A 17,697-nucleotide genomic window follows, 5' to 3' on the forward strand; every position below is an offset into this window, starting at 1 on the left:
TCAAGTGTTTGTTGTGAGTCCAGCAGATTGACTCCCGAGTTGAAGAACTTCAGGTGGACGTGAAGAGCAGCCAGAAACTCCTGGAGACTCAGGTGGATGAAGTAGAAGACCTTGTCCTGGTACAGTCCTCTCTCCTCTCTGAAGATCTGTGTGAAGACTCCTGAGTAAAGTGCAGCAGCTGTGATGTCGATGCCACACTCTGTGAGGTCTGACTCATAGAAGATCAAGTTTCCTCTCTGCAGCTGCTCAAAAGCCAGTTTTCCCAGAGACTCCATCATCTTCCTGCTCTCAGGATCCCAAACTGGGTCGGTCCCAGCTCCTCCATGGTACTTGAGCTTCTTGACTTTGGCCTGAACCACCAGGAAGTGGATGTACATCTCAGTCAGGGTCTTGGGCAGCTCTCCGGTCTCTCTGCTCTTCAACATGTCCTCCAGAACTGTGGCAGTGATCCGGCAGAAGATGGGGATGTGACACATGATGTAGAGGCTTCGTGAGCTCCGGATGTGAGACATGACGGTGGTCTGCTCCTCATCTCTGAACCTCTTCCTGAAGTACTCCTCCTTCTGGAGGTCAGTGAACCCTCTGACCTCTGTCACCATGTCCACACACTCAGGAGGGATCTGATTGGCTGCTGCAGGTCGTGTGGTGATCCAGAGCTGAGCTGAGGGAAGCAGCTTCCCCCTGATGAGGTTGGTCAGCAGGACGTCTACTGAGGTGGACTCTGTAGCTGCTGTCAGGACCCGACTGTTGAAGTCCAGAGGGAGTCGACACTCGTCCAGACCGTCCAAGATGAACAGAACCTGGACTCCTTCAAAGCTGCTGAGTCCTGAGTCTTTGGTTTCTGGAAAGAAACGATGAACAAGTTCCACCAAACTCAACTGCTTCTCTTTCAGCAGGTTCAGCTCTCTGAAGGTGAAAGGAAACACCAGCTGGAAGTTGTGGTGGGCTTTGTCTTCAGCCCAGTCCAGAGTCAGCTTCTGTGTCAGGATGGTCTTCCCAATGCCAGCCACGCCCTTCGTCAGCAGGCTCCTGATTGGTGGGTCTGTGTCAGGTGAGGCTTTAAAGAGGTCTTCTGGTCTGATGGTAGTTCCTGGTCTGGTCTGCTTCCTGGTTGCTGCTTCGATCTGTCGGACCTCGTGCTCCTGGTTGACCTGCTCTGTGCCCCCCTCAGTGATGTAGAGCTCTGTGTAGATCTGATTCAGAGGGGCAGAGTTTCCTGCTCTAGCGACCCCCTCAGACACACTGTGGAACTTCTTCTGCAGGCTCCTCTTCAGTCGCCCTGCACACACTCCAGCAGCACTTCCTGAATGAAGAGAGAAGTCACATGATCAGAGGAGTCAAGCTGCCAGTGACTCTCTGACACATGCAGAATCAGCATTTCTTGGCTCCGTCAAGGATTTCAGGACCATTTGGCATGACTCATCTGAAGAACAGCTCAGTGCACATCAATGAGGAGTTTCTGGGGAGTGAGGAAGAGGAGAGCTGAGCTACTGCCTGCGATGAGTGCAGCGTGGACGAGCTGCTGGCGACATCTGAGGAGGAGGGACCAGTGGAATCACCTGGATCAACCACCCAAGTTCTAGTCTGTGATGACATGAATTCTGTCTGTCTTCGACTCGGCTTCATTGGCTGGAATTGGTTTCAGTCATGTGTCGCTCCATGTATCTCGCTGTGTCATGTTGTGTGATGTGTGTTTGTCGATGAAGAAACGAAGAACAAGTCATTCTAGAAGGTGAAGCTGGAGGAAGATCTTCAGCTTCAGATGCTGGTTCTTCTCCTTCAGATGGACTCATAGATCTGATGCACACCTGTCCTTCATCTTCATCATGTTGGAGGTGTTTGAATGTTCTTACTGCTCCACAGACGCTGGGCCAGATCCTCCTCCTCCATGTTCCTCAGCAGGTGAACTGTGATGAATTCTTCCCTGATGCTCCTCCACTGCTCCTCTTCCTCAGCCTCTGGAGGTTCTGGCTCATCTGGACCCAGAAGCCTCCAGACTCTGCTCCCATAGCTGAGGAACTTCTCCTCCAGCCGCTGGAACAGAATCAGAACAGAAGAAAGTCAGATGATGGAGGAGCATCTCCAGAAGGTTTGAAGTTGGATCCAGCTGAAGTGAGACTCCGCAGAAGGAACCTCTCAGATGAGAACCTTGACTCATCCATGTTCATACCTGCCGTGCAGAGTCTGGATGTTGCTGACCACTGAGAAGCTCTGAGCTCTGATGGTCCTCTCTGAGGAGAAGAGATGAAGTCAGACAGTCAATAAGCTCTCGTCATATTGAAGGTTCTGAACATCAGTGTGGAGACAATCAGACTAGAAGGTTCCACCCAGACCTTCAGACCAGACCATCTTAAGACAAACATGAGCCTGGAGGAACATCATCTCACCTCTCCTCCGGAGACTCTTCAGCTTTGAAGTCAATCAGGAGATCCTTGGAGACATGACTCTTCAGAGAGTCACAGCAGAGTCCAGACTCTTCTGGTTCCTGATGGATCCTGATGGAAACACAACTCCAATCAACTCTCACGTCCTGTTATTCACCAGCTGACCACTAGATGTCCTCACACTGCTGCACCCGTCCCTCTCTGGACTACAACTGTGAAGGCATGAACGTTTGAGGGTCAGAATTGTGTCTGTCTGTGTCGCCCCCTGCTGGTGTGGTGAGTCACTACAGTGTATCGACAGAAGTGATGTGACACGTGTGCAGGTGAGGACGTGGTCACTTTCCTGGTCAAGAGGAGACACACCTCTGTTTTCATGAGTCACTGTGTCTGCATGGACCTGAGAGTCTCACACTTGGACCTTCTCACCTCGGACCTGAAGACGCCGCTCCTCCTCTGAAGTCAATATATCTAGACACGGAGCGATCACTCTTCAGAGACACACAGCTAGGTCCAGGTCCAGGTCCAGGTCCAGGTCCAGGTCCAGGTCCAGGTGCTTCTGGCTGTAGCTCAGATCTTCAACACAGCAGTTGCAGTGAGAATGAGGATGGAGGAGAGACAGGAGCTCTGACCTGGAGGACAGTCATCTCACCTCTGAGCTCTGCTCCCAGCTCCTTTAGAGGGAGGCTCTCCCTCCTCTCTGCCCCGAGTCTCAGCAGAGGCGTCACCTTCACACAAACACAACATGAGATTCTCTTCCATCTTCTCTTCCCTGCTGGAAGTGACTCCATCCCTCTGTTCTCCACAGCTTCTCTGAGCTGGGGTCGCGGGGGCAGCACCAGAGCAAAGAAGCCCAGCCGTCTCTCTCTCCCCAGAAGCCTCCTCACTTCTGAGGGTTGAACACAACATGAAGGTTCCACTTCTGCAGAACAGGATCTGGCAGCTGAGTTTGCCTGTTCCTGTACTACGTCAGTGAGAAACAGAAGAGCACACACTGGACCTCCTGAGGTGTGTGTCGGCCTGGAGTCCTCACAGCAGAGACACTGGGACAGAAGTCAGCTCAGCTGTGCTGCACTTCAAACACCTTCATCATTCACCCACTGAGACTGAGACCTGGAGCAGAGCAGCTGCTGCTCTTCTCCACATGACGTCTGACTGTGGAGCCCTGACTGGAGCAAAGCTCCTAACTGGTAAATGTGTCGTCTGATCCAGTGACGTGTCCCTCCACCTGCAGATGTGCAGCTTGACGATCACCTGTGTTTGTGAGCAGATGGACGAAGGTGTGAATCCACCTGCCACGTCTGTCTGACCGGATGTTTTCAGACACTTGACTGTAGCCTGGACACGTGTGCAGTGAGTTGTGTAGTTGTGTCGCTCTCCAGCTGAGAAGAGACGGAGTCTGAACACCTGCTGTCTGTTGTCTACCTCAGTACTCCGGCCGAGCGCGTGACTCGACACTTACAACACAACAACATCGCTTCACGTCACGTGACTTGAACAGAGGCGTCTCATTGGTCAGTGCCATTCAGTCGGTCCGATGAACAGAATCATCTTTCACTCTCACCACACTGTCAGTAGAGTGTTTTATGGAGGTGTTCAGTGCAACTGGGACCATAGAAGATGAAATACCGTTCAGATCAACTCAGATTTACGCAGCCCAGACCTGACAAGGCAAAAATACATGAATAAAAGCAAGTAAAACCTGCTGAGCAGATACTCATTGGAGGGAAGGAAGTACTCATTTGTGGGCACCAACAGGCGCACCTTCTCTCGCGCCATCATCAGCGCCTCATTTGACTGTTCTGTTCCCTCAAATGAGTGTTTTGTTCCCTTTGGTGGCCACGACTGAATGTATTTTTGATTTCCCTGTGAGGCCCGAGGCTCCGTACAGAAGAACTGACCCCCTGTTTGTACATTTGTACGTCACAAGTGAAGTTTGCTGTGTTCACTCACTGTGTATTTTGATCAACCACTGACTGTCACTGCATCACATTCTGGGCAGAAAAGTGAGAGGGAAGAAGAGCAAGCTCAAGCTGGACATCTCTTCCGTTTCACTGTCAGTGCTGAGGCCAGCTGTTTTTCAGGGGCGTCGCCATGACTCACTGGGACGCTGAGGGTCAGAGGTCACCTGCTGCTGCTGCCACACCTGTCCACAGTCCAGGTTTATCACTCTGTATCACAGTCAGCAGAGTCGTAAACTCTGAGTGTGTTGAGATGAGAGCAGCTGCACCTCTGCACTGACTTGACTGTTCACTTGACTTCACTTCCTGCTCTTTTCTTCTTTCACTCCATTCAACCAGTCGACACATTATCAGCTGAGTTTCCACCAGCACTGCAGAGTTAATCTCTTCTCACTCATCCCTTCACCTCAGATCACACTCCTGATTCATCCCTTCACCTCAGCACCTCTCTTCTCATTCATCCCTTCACCTCAGATCACACTCCTGATTCATCCCTTCACCTCAGCACCTCACTCCTGATTCATCCCTTCACCTCAGATCACACTCCTGATTCATCCCTTCACCTCAGATCACACTCCTGATTCATCCCTTCACCTCAGGACCGCACTCCTGATTCATCCCTTCACCTCAGATCACACTCCTGATTCATCCCTTCACCTCAGGACCTCACTCCTGATTCATCCCTTCACCTCAGGACCTCACTCCTGATTCATCCCATCACCTCAGATCACACTCCTGATTCATCCCTTCACCTCAGATCACACTCCTGATTCATCCCTTCACCTCAGGACCTCACTCCTGATTCATCCCTTCACCTCAGATCACACTCCTGATTCATCCCTTCACCTCAGGACCTCACTCCTGATTCATCCCTTCACCTCAGATCACACTCCTGATTCATCCCTTCACCTCAGCACCTCACTCCTGATTCATCCCTTCACCTCAGATCACACTCCTGATTCATCCCTTCACCTCAGATCACACTCCCGATTCATCCCTTCACCTCAGATCACACTCCTGATTCATCCCTTCACCTCAGATCACACTCCTGATTCATCCCTTCACCTCAGATCACACTCCTGATTCATCCCTTCACCTCAGATCACACTCCTGATTCATCCCTTCACCTCAGGACCTCACTCCTGATTCATCCCTTCACCTCAGGACCTCACTCCTGATTCATCCCTTCACCTCAGGACCTCACTCCTGATTCATCCCTTCACCTCAGATCACACTCCTGATTCATCCCTTCACCTCAGATCACACTCCTGATTCATCCCTTCACCTCAGATCACAGTCCTGATTCATCCATTCACCTCAGGACCTCACCCCTGATTCATCCCTTCACCTCAGATCACACTCCTGATTCATCCCTTCACCTCAGATCACACTCCTGATTCATCCCTTCACCTCAGGACCTCACTCCTGATTCATCCCTTCACCTCAGATCACACTCCTGATTCATCCCTTCACCTCAGGACCTCACTCCTGATTCATCCCTTCACCTCAGATCACACTCCTGATTCATCCCTTCACCTCAGCACCTCACTCCTGATTCATCCCTTCACCTCAGATCACACTCCTGATTCATCCCTTCACCTCAGATCACACTCCCGATTCATCCCTTCACCTCAGATCACACTCCTGATTCATCCCTTCACCTCAGATCACACTCCTGATTCATCCCTTCACCTCAGGACCTCACTCCTGATTCATCCCTTCACCTCAGCACCTCACTCCTGATTCATCCCTTCACCTCAGGACCTCACTCCTGATTCATCCCTTCACCTCACCACCTCACTCTTGATTCATCCCTTCACCTCACCACCTCACTCCTGATTCATCCCTTCACCTCACCACCTCACTCCTGATTCATCCCTTCACCTCAGATCACACTCCTGATTCATCCATTCACCTCAGATCACACTCCTGATTCATCCTTTCACCTCAGCACCTCACTCCTGATTCATCCCTTCACCCTCCAGTGTGGCCAGTCAGAAGGTCACTGACCTGTGAGCAGCTCTCCTCTGGTCTGCAGACGTGTGTCGTCCATGTTTGCAGGTGAATCTTCTCAGGTGAAGCTCAGCTCCTTCTGATCCTGAAACACACTGTGACAGAGGAACACGCCTCCGTGAGGGAGGCGGGGCCAGAGGTGAGTGTGTGTTTTCCAGAGTCCAGTTCCAGCCATGTGGTGTGTCTGTGTGTGACTCCAGACTCCTCAGCTGCTGAAATGATCCAGACCACCAGGATGAACCCAAACCCACCTGGAGCCTCAAGACGTCTCAGTGTCACTCACACCTTTGGTCCAAAGTCCACTTGACACAGAGGAGAGAATCCAGGAGTGGTGACCAGAGCTCCAACAGGCTTCAGTTCAGAGTTCACCTGCGCCGCACCTGTCCAAAGCTCAAGCTCACGTCAGGTCAACAGCACTTCCTGTGGTGGGGACTGCTGTGGATGCATCATGTCCATGGACCGTTCCTGCGCTCATCGTCTGCTTGTTTCAAAATAGGATCAAATGTTACACATTTCGTTAGGACGACGAAGCAATGTCCAAACGTGTAGAGTTTTTCTGTATTGAAGTTCCTGCAACACAGTCACGCGTCACTTGTCTGCAGGTTCATCATTCTTATTTAACATGTTTTCACTTTCTCCAACAGCAAATACACTAACGGTTGCAATCTTTGGACACATTTACACAGACTGCAGCCAAACGCACACTGCACACGTGACACCATAAAGATAAACCACACGCCTCTCACACACCGTCCCACGTACACCGACAACACTAAGGTCCACTGTCATATCGTTCACCCCCACACTCACCTGCAACACAGTCACGCGTCACTGGTCTGCAGGTTCATCCTCACAACTGAGTGAGATGGACCTGCAGAGTCCACCCCAGCAGCCTTCAGCCGTCCCTGACATGCCTGACTGAATGTCTGCGCCTATTCCTGAATCTGTGCATGCATCCAAAAGCTCTTTTCATTTGACAAAATAATACAAAACGTTATAAAAATAAATCATAATAATTGAGGGGCCTCTACTTGTGAGTCCCACACAACACTGTTGACTTTTGAATTGTTTTCCCCTGAGTGTTTGTTTGATGGCCAAATCTTCAAATCTAGTCTGAGTTTTGTGTCAAAACTCATTTGTTCATTCACACATCATCTCTGTTCGTCGTGTTTTTGTCAACTAAAAGTCACAACAGTTTGGTCCAAAACTCACTGTATTTGAGTCGCGTTTCAGTCAGAACATTTCACTCCTCCTTCTTCAGATGCTTCATTGTGTATTTATTCCAGGTGACTGGTGCTGCAGGCCTCCAACACTGACTAGAAACCTGGAGCCTCTTGAGTCCGAATGAATGAATGAATCCTCAATGCAAGGTTGCTCTTCGTGTTTCCATGCTTCACCCAATAGGTCCGTGACTTCCTGCTCCGGTGAGTGTTGTTGCTCTCTCGTGACAGAGTCTGCCAGATGCTGAACCTTTCTCCTCCGTGTTTTTGTGCTTCTGCGCCTGAGAATCGACCTCAGTTGATTCTCAGGTGCCGGTCCCTGGCGCCCGACCTGTTGTCAGTGTGTTTCTGGATTTGGCTGGAGCTTGGACTCTCTCTTGCTTCTCTGTTTGTGTCGGCGCTGCCGTTTGTGTCATCAACTCTGTTTGTGGATCTCTTTGTGTCAGCCTCTCTAGACGTCCTGCGCGTGGCTTCTCCTCTTCGTCTGAGCTCTCGTCACACAAGAGCCCACCGAGAAGCAAAGGCGGGTTTGGACACTTATTGAGTTGGGGACAACAAAAAGGCTCTTTCACACCAGTCCCTCAAAGACGCACCTGAGGTTACAGAGGCGACCTGGCCACGCTGCGACTCCTCCTCCTCCTCGCTCCACACTCTTGTGACAGTCATGGAGGGGAACCAAGCGCTGAGGTTGACTTTCTTCCCAGGAGCCCCGGCCAAACCAACATGGAAGCTTTGGCCCACAGAGGTGAAGAGTGCTGTCCTGCACATCTCTTGCTCCGCCCCACGCAGCGGCGGCTGCTTCACTGGAGGAACAAACAAAAGCATCAGCTCTGTCTTCACTGTGACGTGAGTTGCCAGTGGCTCCTGCGCCCTGGAGGATGTGGACTGGACCTGTGGTTTCTGAGCCTGGCGAGAACGTCCTGAACAAGAAGAAAACAGATGAAACTCTGACACCATGCAATGTTGCATGTTGTTGACACGGACAGAGAGACCACTGTTTGTCAGTGGACTCTCCGTCTTGTTCTAGAATTCTCCACAGGTCAATCCCACACAACACAGTTGACACACGCCCCCTAGTGGTAGAACTTATACATACACATCATAGACTTGGTGCCACATTCCATTGGCCACACATGACCTGGAGACAGGTGTCACTGCCAGATACGGTCCGCCGGAAGTTCCAGGTCTGGAACCAGATGTTAGTAACAGGCACACGCAGGGTCTACGACTTGTGTTTACTGGTTATATCACGTAAAGTGGTGGGTTTTTTAATAGTTGTTAAAATAGCGTATATTTAACATTCAAATCTGGAAATGACACATTTTAGGCGCATGTGCAAGTACGCAGTATTCACTGTGTACGCGTCCAAGTCTGGAGCGTAATGACGTCACCACGTCGTCACAGTCAAACGTTCTTGTTGCAGCAGGTTGAGTTCGACTTGTGTCCGTCAAGATGAGGAGTTTCACCTGCTTCAAATGATGAAGAGATTTTCTCTGAAACGGAATCATTGACTGCAGCCTGTCAAAGCGCCAGAGGAAAGACATACGCCGTTCATCATGCAGTTTTGCATTGAAAGCTCTGATAATTGCACGGTTTTAAGTGTTTAAGAAAAAACATTCACCCTATATTTTTCAAAGTAACACCATTTGTTCATTTGAAAACGTTGGATTGTTATTTATCCAGGAGGTGGTGCACATGCGCCGTGAGGCACATGAGTGACGCATGCGCAGCTCAGTAAACAACTGAGCTGAGCGAAACCGTGTCTGACTTCTCATGTGCTTCACAGGGAAGCAGTAAAAAGGAGGTATAAGTGCTCCTCAGCTCGTTAAAGTAAATGAAAAGTGTTTGTGAGTGATTGTATGTCTGTTTGAGGTGAGAGTTTTGCAATGAGAGTCTATCATTTAGTTTTCTAAAGCTAATATAGAGACGGTCGGTACCACGTGGGTTGCGTGTGTGAGGATATAGATTGTTGTATTTGGTGTTTGGGTCCTTTTGTTTCGCACTGATGTTGTTTTTATGTGCAAATATGGCTGTATTGTTGCTTGTTTTTGTTGCTTCAAATGTATTTTGAAAATGTAGAATTAGAGTTTTTACAGTTGTTGAATTATGTTGAATTATATGTTTTCATTGTGGAGGAAAAAAAACAGTAAACAACTGAGCTGAGCGAAACCGTGTCTGACTTCTCATGTGCTTCACAGATTTTCTGCATCGTATATAGCGGAAATCTATTGTTGCCGACCAGATACCCCTAGATCTGAGGCCGGTAACATTTTCAAAATACAAATGACGGTGTTCGTATGTCAAATGCCTTGTTTTAATGTTCAGTATCATCATTGTAATTCACTGTGCACTTGATACTTTTTTGAACTTTTGTTTTATTTGTATTGACTTAGTTTTCAGTGTTCGACTTCAATGAAAATAGTTCAACCCTGCTTATGAATTGAATGTATACACTTCAATATACTGATGTACTCTATAATTGGTCTGATAGATGGATGGTGTAAAGTCATGAACATTTTCAAGGCTTCTCCACTGACTGAGGGACTGATGAAGGATGTCAAATCTAAAGCTAATCTAATCATGGCTTTGACCAGACGGCAGCTTCTTCTATACAGGATCCCACCCACAATAGCTCCGGTGAGTGGTGTTGTCCGAGGAAGAAAAGAGGTCCATGAGCAGCGTGGAAGAGGAAACCATGGAGGTTTGAGGGCGAGCAGAGACAGGCTTGTTTCTGGATCCACCATGTTCCATGGCTCTGGGTGAGAATCTCTCAACATATTCATGCTTCAGTCCAAGTGTGACTGCGTATGATTGTTATTGGTGTGAGGCACATCACCTTGTCTGTTGATGCTGGACCATGGAGGGAGAAAACAGCAAGTGAATTGGATGCGAGTCACTGAGTGGCATGGCCATATAAAGGACTTTTAACACCTTCATTGTGTTCATTTATGTGTATTTACATGTCAATGTTCTGTTTTTCAGAGCTGTCCTCAACAATCGTCCACAAACCACTGTGGCGTTATGATGATCATGGTGAATGCTGTCTTTCTTTTCATCCTCCTCTCATATCTACATCCTCTTTGCCAGTGTGCACTGTGCATTTGCACCGGCCGCCCATTGGACCTTCACCAGGCAAATGTTTGTCTCATCAGAAAGTGATATTCTGTCCTTTTCATGAATATGATTTGATGTTTTGAGAATGACATGCTCTCTATTCACAAGTGCTGGTGTGTGCAGCTTATGGAGAGGTTGAAGGCTATGCTTTCATTTGCACCAGAAAACTACATTGCTCATCACAATATCGATAATAATTATGTGTTCTCTCTCTCTCCCTCTCTCTCTCTCTCTCTGTCTCTCTCTCTCTCCCTCTCTCTCTCTCTCTCCCTCTCCGTCTCTCTCTCTCTCTCTCTCCCTCTCTCTCTGTCCCTCCCTCTCTCCCTCCCTCTCTCTCCCTCTCTCTCTCCCTCTTTCTCCCTCCCCCCCTCTCTCTCTCTCCCTCCCTCTCTCTCTGTCCCTCCCTCTCTCTCTCCCTCTCTCTCTCTCTCTCCCTCTCTCTCGCTCTCTCCCTCTCTCTCTCTCTCTCACCCTCTCTCTCTCTCTCTCCCTCTCTCTCTGTCCCTCCCTCTCTCCCTCCCTCTCTCTCCCTCTCTCTCTCCCTCTTTCTCCCTCCCCCTCTCTGTCTCTCTCCCCCCCCTCTCTCCCCCCCCCCCCTCTCTCTCCCTCTCCCTCTCTCTCTCTCTCTCACCCTCTCTCTCTCTCTCTCCCTCTCTCTCTGTCCCTCCCTCTCTCTCTCCCTCTCTCTCTCTCTCTCTCCCTCTCTCTCTCTCTCTCTCTCTCTCTCACCCTCTCTCTCTCTCTCTCCCTCTCTCTCTGTCCCTCCCTCTCTCTCTCCCTCTCTCTCTCTCTCTCTCCCTCTCTCTCACCCTCTCTCTCTCTCTCTCCCTCTCTCTCTGTCCCTCCCTCTCTCTCTCCCTCTCTCTCTCTCTCTCCCTCTCTCTCTCCCTCTCTCTCCCTCTCTCTCTCTCCCTCCTCTCTCTCTGTCTCTCTCTCTCTCTCTCTCCCCCTCTCTCTGTCCCTCCCTCTCTCTCTCCTCTCTCTCTCTCCCTCGTCTCTCTCTCTTACTCTCTCTCTCTCTCTCTCTCTCTCTCTCAGTGCATGCTGGGAGCGAGGTGCGTGAGTGGGTGTCGTGAGCGAGTGGATTTCTCGTACTTTATTTCATTTTGTATTCATCAATAAATAGTAAATTCCACGGGTGTATTGTTTATAGATCACATTAGCGTTTCACTTTGGTGTCTTTCTGTGGGCTGTTTGGTGGGTTACGGGTTTGAACTCCTGGTGTGGGCGTCTCGCGGCCGCGTGGCTCACGCCATGGCTAGCCCGGAGTTCAGATCTCTAACCCGCAAACACGGGATAAAAGTCACTGCCACTTTCCCCTGCAGCGTGGAGGACATTAGTCTGGCTGTGGGGGAGAAGGTCGGGCACAGCAGCATAAGATCGGCTGCTCGGATGAACAGTGGCGTGGTTATATTCCTGGACCGGGTGGATAAGGTGAACCGTGTGGTGGAGTCGGGAGTCGCCGTCAACGGCTGCTTCGTGACCGTGCAGCCGCTTGCGCTGCCGGCCACGAAGATAGTTCTTTCCAACGTCCCTCCCTTCATCACTGATGAGTTTCTGACCAAGGAGCTGTCCAGACATGGGAAAGTGGTGTCACCGATCCGTAAGATTCTGTCTGGATGTAAGTCTCCGCTGCTGAAACACGTCGTGTCTCACCGCCGACAGCTCTACATGATACTCAATAACCGGGGAGAGGAGCTCAACCTCCGATTCCTGGTGAGAGTAGATGATTACGACTACACGATCTATGCCAGTTCGGCGGTGATGAAGTGTTTTGGTTGCGGAGAGGAGGGACACACGGTGGGCTCCTGTCCGAACCGCGGTGAGCCACACACACCTGGTCCAACACGCGCGGCCCGCTCGGCCGGCGCTCCGGCCGCCGCCGGGAGAGCCGCGTCATCCGGGCAGCCGGTTGCGGCTCCCCGGACACTCCGGGGAACGTCAGCGGCTGTGTCCGACCGGGACCGGGATAAGGGGGTGAGTAAGTGTGACACAGAGGGTGAATGGGTGAACGTTGTGAATGGGAAGGGGACTAAAACGGGGGGATTGATTCGGGAGGGGAATGAAAGTGGAGTGAATGATATTGTAAACACTGATGAGGTGAACGAAGGAGGAAGTGAAATAGCAGCGCAAGTGGGGGCACCAGAAGGGGGGGAGCAGGTAGAAACAGGGGGGTTACTGGGGGTTGAACAGGTGGTGGGAGGAAGGAAAGAGGGTCATCATGAAAAAATAAATAAAAAAAATGAAGGGGAGCAGGGCGCACTAGAGGGTGTTTTGGTGGAGGTGGGAGGGGAAGAAAATAAAGAGGCAGAAAAGACAGACAGATACAGTGAAAGTAACCAAACAGAAATGACAGTAACCGAACAGATGGAGGAAGATGGGGGAGAATTCATCAAACCCAGAGTGAGGGCAAAACGTAGAAAGAAAAGCAGAAACACAACTGAAACAAAAAACAGCAGAACCGAACCTAAAATGAGAACAAACACGGATGAAAGCAGCGATGAATGTGTATCAGATAACAGTGACATCCCCAATTTTAACAGCCAAACCAAATTATACAGTGCAGAAAAAATCAAAACTTTTTTACAACAGACAAAAAATCAATACGGGGTAAAAATTGTTGAGCACTTCCCAGACCTCGGTCTGTTTTATACTTCAGCCAAAGCCCACATGAGCCAAAGAGCAGAGTCCGGCCTCACTGACCAGGAAATCTTTAGATTGAAGAAACTGGTTTTAAAAGCAAAGAAAGAACTGTGTGAAGAAGAGAAAAATAACTATGGACTTTTTACATAAATTATTTGCTTTTACTCTCGTTTTTAACATCTCACACCACATCATGAATGGTTTCAAAGTGGGAGTTTTAAACATAAATGGAGCGAGAGAAATTAAAAAAAGAGCAAACATTTATGAGACTATGAAACTGAAAAAAATAGACGTCCTTTTACTTCAAGAAACGCACAGTGATTTTAGCAACGAAGCAGACTGGAGGAGGGAGTGGGAAGGGGAAGCCATTTTAAGTCACAACACTTCTCTTAGTGGAGGAGTAGGCTTCCTCTTCTCCAGGGCTTTTAAACCCAACTCGCTGGAGGTCCAAAATGTCATCCAGGGGAGGTTGCTCCTTATCAAAGCTCAGTTCGACCATTTTAAGGCTGTTTTTATCAACGTCTACGCTCCAGCAACCGGTGCAGAGAGGAGGCAGTTTTTTATGAATGTTAATGATGTTTTAAAAAACTGCAGTACGGAGGATTTTTTATTCTTGGGTGGGGATTTTAACTGCACAGAAAATGCGATCTTAGATCGAAATCATGCAGAACCTCACCCAGCCTCACAGCACGCCTTCAAGCAGCTGGTCCGCTCCCACGGCCTGGTGGACGTGTGGCGAAGGATGCACCCAGACTGCCGACAGTATACCTGGTCCCACCTCAGAGAGAGCCGGATCTCCTCAGCCAGACTCGATCGTATTTATTGTTTTAAACACCATTTTAATGTGTTTAACTCGTCCCGCATCTTACCTGCTGTTTTTACTGACCATTGCTTGCTTTTATGTGACGTTTTTATCAGAAATGTTTTACCAAGAAGCGCGTACTGGCATTTTAACTCTGCTTTAACCCATGATAAGAGTTTTAAAGAAGCATTTATTTATTTCTGGGACATTTTTAGACAACAAAAGAGTGATTTTAGTCATCTTAGGCAGTGGTGGGACCATGGTAAGACATTAATAAAGTTGTTATGCCAGCAGCACACCCTAAATGTCACAGGTGACATCACCAGATCTATTCAAGATCTGGAGACCGATATAGTGGAGCTACAAAAGCAAGTTGAGGAATCCACAGGAAATCGAGGATACATTGAAAGCCTCAAAATCAAAAAGATGGCCTTAGCCAGCCTGTTAGACAGGAAAGTACAGGGTGCACTTGTCAGGTCCCGGTTCCAAACCATCAAGGAGATGGATGCTCCGACGAGCTTCTTCTTCGGCCTGGAGAGGAGGAACGGGCAGGGGAAAGTGATCCACGCACTCTTATCCGACACGGGCCAGGAACTCACGGAACCACGCCAGATTCGGGAGCGGGCGGTGAGTTTCTTCTCGTCACTGTACACCAGCGAGCATGCTCAGGGGCCCACACCACTGGAGGGGTTCTGTCAAGAACTGCCTCAGGTGTCGGCGGAGCAGAACTCCCACCTCGAGCGACCCCTCCGGATGGAGGAACTGGAAGCCGCCCTGCAGAACATGCAGGGCGGGCGGGCTCCTGGCATAGATGGACTCACCGCCGAATTTTACAGGGCCTTCTGGGATGTCTTGGCACCAGACGTCCTGGAGGTCCTGAACGAGAGTCTGGCCTCTGGTTCCTTGCCAGTGTCCTGCAGGAGGGCAGTGCTCGCCCTTCTCCCGAAGAGGGGCAACCTGCAGGACATCAGGAACTGGCGGCCTGTGTCGGTGCTGTGTGTGGATTACAGTCCAAGGTCCTGGCCTCCAGGCTGGGGGGACTCATGGAGCATCTCGTCCACCGGGATCAGACATACAGTGTGGTGGACAATGTCCACCTCATTCGGGATGTTTTGGACGTCTCCAGTTCACTGGGATTAGATACTGGTCTGATTTCCCTGGACCAGGAAAAAGCTTTTGACCGCGTTGAACACCAATTCCTCTGGAAAGTTCTGGAGAGTTTTGGGTTCAGCGCCGGTTTCATAGCTAAGATCAAGGTGTTGTATAGTGACATTGAGAGCGTCCTGAAGGTCAACGGCAGTCTGTGTGCTCCTTTTAGAGTGTGCAGAGGGGTCCGCCAGGGCTGCGCTCTGTCGGGGATGCTCTACGCACTCTCCCTCGAACCCCTCCTCCACAAGATACGCTCCAGCCTCCAAGGTGTGGTTTTACCGGGTTTTAATGAAGACATGGTTTTATCTGCGTACGCGGACGACCTCGTGGTTTTTATTAGAACTCAGAGGGATGCAGACCTTTTAGAAAAAATAGTCAAAGATTTTAACATAGCGTCGGCAGCGAGGGTCAACTGGAGCAAAAGCGAAGCCCTCGCTGTCGGCGAATGGCGTGGCGGTCTCCCGGTTCTCCCCCAAAATCTGCAGTGGGGCAGAGATGGTTTTAAATATTTAGGCATATTTTTAGGGAAGGAAAATATAGTCAAGAAGAACTGGGAGAACGTCACGGAAAAACTTGAAGACAAAATGCAGAAATGGAAATGGCTGCTCCCTCAGATGTCTTTTAGAGGCAGAGCGCTGGTTTTAAACAACTTGGTAGCATCCCAACTGTGGCACAAACTAGCGTGTGTAGACCCTCCCCCAGGGCTGCTGGCAGTCATACAGCGTAGAATGTTAAATTTCTTTTGGGACGGTCTACACTGGGTGTCACAGGGGGTGCTGTTTTTAGCCAGAGAGGAGGGGGGACAGGGCCTTGTCCACCTGGCCAGTCGGGCTGCTACTTTTAGAATCCAGTTTTTACAGAGGTACCTGAGCGGCCCGGCAGATCTGGTGTGGAGAGGTGTGACCAGCTGCATCCTGAGGCGTGCCAATCACCTGGGGTTGGATGATGTTGTGTTTTTAACTGATTCCAAATGGCTAAATTATCTTTTTTTGTGTGTCTCAAAGGATATCATTTCACCACGTATATACGCTTTCATAGTCTCCCAAAGTAAGGAAGGAGAAATACCAGGGGTCCTGTTCAGTTGTAGACAGAGATCTATGCGATTTGATATCAATTCAACAAATTCTTTTTCTAGCAGCAGCTGAGGATTTAAACGCCAAGCGGTGCGTACTCTCAGCATTTTTTGAACATATATATTCATGGATAAACATGCATGATCTGATAGAACTATTGGTTCATATTTGCATTCTGACATTACATTTAAGAGACGCTTATGGACTAAGAAACAATCTATTCGGGTATATGTATGATGGACAGGTGAAAACAAAGAAAACTGTCTTTTTAAAGGATTGAAAGTGCGCCAAGGATCTATCATTCCAAATTCTTCCATGAAACTGCTCATTATTTTGGCTGATTTAGAGATTGAAGGTGGAGTACTGGATGATCTATCCAGACGAGGATCGATCCAACAGTTAAAATCACCTCCTAAAATCTAATTGAATGAGTTAAGATCAATATTCAATAGTGAAAAAAAATGTCGTCATCCCAGTTGGGTGCATAAACATTTGCCAAGATGAGTTGAATGTCATATATTTTCCCAATACCCATTAAATATCTAGCAGAGGGATCTGTGATAGTTTTGGAATGAATGAAGTGAACAGACTTGTGCAGCATTATTGCTAGACCCCGAGCGCGACTTGAAAAGCCTCTCCTCGACTTGACCTTATCCAAGTCCCTCAGGTGGCTTTCTTGCAAATAGACAATATTGGCATTTACATGCTGTAAATAATGTCAAACTTTGCTACGTTTGATTGGGTTGTTTAAGCCCCTGCAATTCAAACTTGTCAACTTAATATCACAACCTGAGCTCATGGAATAACCACATTTGTAACAATGATATTACTATTTTGCCCCAACGTTCAAAAACGAGCCAAGTCAAATGTACCCTTCCTAACCCCAACACAAGAGAACAAAACTCACACAACCAAACCCCTGCACCCCCCCTCCCCTGGCAGAAGCATCCAAGATACGTGCCCACTGAACCCACCCAACAAAACCTAAACACACCTTCATCAGTGGATCAAAACCTACTTCTGCTTAACCCTGGGGATGAAATAAATGTCCACAATACCTCATAGAACCCTAACTGTACAGTGGATGCAAATATGATCTATTGAAACTGTGCCAAATGATAACAAAAGAAAACAAACAACGTCAAGTGTCGAATTCAATTATGAGGAACTTATTGTTATAGCAATCTGTAGAAAAATAGCAATTAGAAACAGTTGCTAACGTGTAGTTGGAGAGCTGGGCGCTGGGGATTTGGTTCCAAGTTTGCTCTTGACGAAGTCCATTGCAACGTTTGGGTTGTCCAACTTCTTCACCCGACCGTCAGGTCGTGTGATATGCAAATA

Source organism: Synchiropus splendidus, chromosome 1, assembly GCF_027744825.2.
Source record: "Synchiropus splendidus isolate RoL2022-P1 chromosome 1, RoL_Sspl_1.0, whole genome shotgun sequence".
Classification (NCBI taxonomy): domain Eukaryota; kingdom Metazoa; phylum Chordata; class Actinopteri; order Syngnathiformes; family Callionymidae; genus Synchiropus; species Synchiropus splendidus.